General features: G+C 37.5%; 1 non-coding gene across 1 annotated transcript; it reads left to right on the top strand.

Moving 5' to 3' along the window:
- Positions 1-366: 366 nt before the first annotated feature.
- LOC128111296 (U6 spliceosomal RNA) lies at positions 367-470 on the top strand. Its single transcript, XR_008218562.1, has one exon. It is a non-coding gene; the product is annotated as a U6 spliceosomal RNA (small nuclear RNA).
- Positions 471-2,300: the final 1,830 nt, after the last annotated feature.

Genomic DNA, 2,300 nt, shown 5'->3' with positions numbered 1-2,300 from the left:
ATTAGCCTTTGACTCCATCCTCTTCCCTCTCCACATATGCTCATGCCACCAAGATAAAAATCCCTGTCTTCCCCTACCCAGAGCCCATATATTACCCTCCTATCCAAATTCAGAAGTCTTAGACTCATGTTCATAAAGACCCATGCTACTAGAATGATCTTGTCAGAATGAACTTTATTGCCTTTCACTGCTGTCCCGTTAGCAATATGGACATGAAGAACAGAGAGAGTCCCTGATGGGAGACTATTATATATAGCTGCTTTCCTACAGTTAGCTGTTTTCCTGTTCATACCTGAACTGATCCAATTAGTCACTGGTACAGAGGAATAACTGGCAGTAGCAACGAATAGAAGTATAACAACTCTTGCTTACTCCAACAGATGTATACTAAAATTGGAACAATACAAACAAGATTACCCTGGCCTCTGACTAAGGGTGATACACAAACTCATGAAGCATTCTATAATTAAATAAAAGAAGTGTGGCAATATGTACATTCGGTAGTTTCCAGGGACCTGGTAATAAATGTTGTTATTATCTCTGTATACTATGCTGGTAAAATTTTAAGCCACATATTAGTCTGAGGTTGTCCACTCTCAGTGATTTTTTTTAGACTCTCTATATTATCACAGATATGGGGGCTGTCTGGTGCCTCCCATACATTGGAATAGCAGGCTGTGTGGTATATGCAAAGTGAACAAATAGAAGGTTAAGATGGTAAACATAACTCTGAGTTGGTTAAGTATACCCTCAGGAAAGTTTGAGTAAAATTAGTGGGAGATTGCCCACAGAATGCCTCAAATGTAATTTGTCTTTATGTGGCAGTGGTCTGAGCCTGGATATAACTACTCTCAATGGGTAAACCATAGTCTCCATGGCTTTGTTGCCTATATGACTTTGTGGTCCATGCATATCCTGGAATGAGATGAACATCAGAGGCACAGGAGCTGTGCTGTAATACATTTATAGTATTGTAACCTGTGGGTATCATCTTCTGATTGTAAAATTTCCAAGTAGGAAAAATAGAATATCTCTAAGGCCAAAAGGGAGTGTCATAGATATTTTCTGAAACTAGATATCAAGATACTAGTAATACCTCTTTTTTAACTGAAACTTCAAAAGGTATTTATATGAGCTCACAGTTCCTAAAATATAGGGTAACTCTAGTTATTGCACATTATAGGAAATAGGAAGATTATAAAATATAGTATTTATTGAGTAAATAAGAAAATATAGTCTTAGATATAAAACCATTGACCTAATGTATATAATAACAACAAAACCTTTGTCCTTTCTATTGAGTATTTAATAGTTTGCAGAAAGGAAACTCACAAGAACAGCACATACTCAAGTACTTGGTTACACACCCTTAGTCTCCTAGCTATTCAATGTAAGATCTACTTCTCTTTTGATCTAGAAAACTTCATTTCTCCATTTGGGATGTCTAGTGTAGTTTATATGAGCTCTTAAGGTATCTGCAGTCCTTGCACGTCTGTCACAGTGTGAATCTGGGATGTCTCTGTGAGAACCAGTCCTGGATTTTAACTCTTGTTATTTGATGAGTCAAAATTGCTAAATTTGTAACTGGTACTATATTCTTCAAAGATTAATTCATCCTCCAGGGATTGAGAAACTGAGAAAGCAATAGCTGTTCTTTTACAAACCCTATGAATAAATTACTCACCCATGAGACTCTTTGTCAAGCAGCTGTGCTGGCATTATGACTTTTGCCATTCCCATCAGATATGGCTGTGCCATGTACACGTGTGTGTGCATGCATGAGCATGTACACACATGGGTGGGCACATGCTGGTGGGTATTTGAATATGAATGACTCCAATAGGTTCATATATTTAAATTCTTGGTCCACAAATATCTGAACATTTTGAGAAGGATTAGGAGGTATGGCCTTGTTGAAGGAGATGTGTGTCATTGGTGGCAAGATTTAAGGATTCAAAAGCATATTTCATTCCCAGTTAGCTCTCTCTCTCTCTCTCTCTCTCTCTCTCTCTCTCTCTCTCTCTCTCTGCCTCATGCTTATGGATCAGATATAAACTCTAAACTGCTATTCCAATAACACGCCTATCTGTTGGATGTCATAATCCATACCATAACAGTCATTAACTAACCCTATGAAATGATGAGTCCCCAAATGTAATGACATCTTTTATAAGTTGCCTTGGTCATGGTGTTTTGTCAGGTCAAAAGAAAAGCAACTAAGGCAGAAGTTGTTACCGTGGAGTAGACTATTGGTGTGATAGGCTTAATGATGATGATTTTTTAGAGAAATGTATAAGACT

The sequence above is a fragment of the Peromyscus californicus genome, unplaced genomic scaffold (assembly GCF_007827085.1).
Source record: "Peromyscus californicus insignis strain IS unplaced genomic scaffold, ASM782708v3 Scaffold_15__1_contigs__length_86483966, whole genome shotgun sequence".
Taxonomy (NCBI): Eukaryota; Metazoa; Chordata; class Mammalia; order Rodentia; family Cricetidae; genus Peromyscus; species Peromyscus californicus.
Note: the sequence above shows the minus strand (reverse complement) of the source record. Positions and strands in the feature narration are given on the sequence as shown.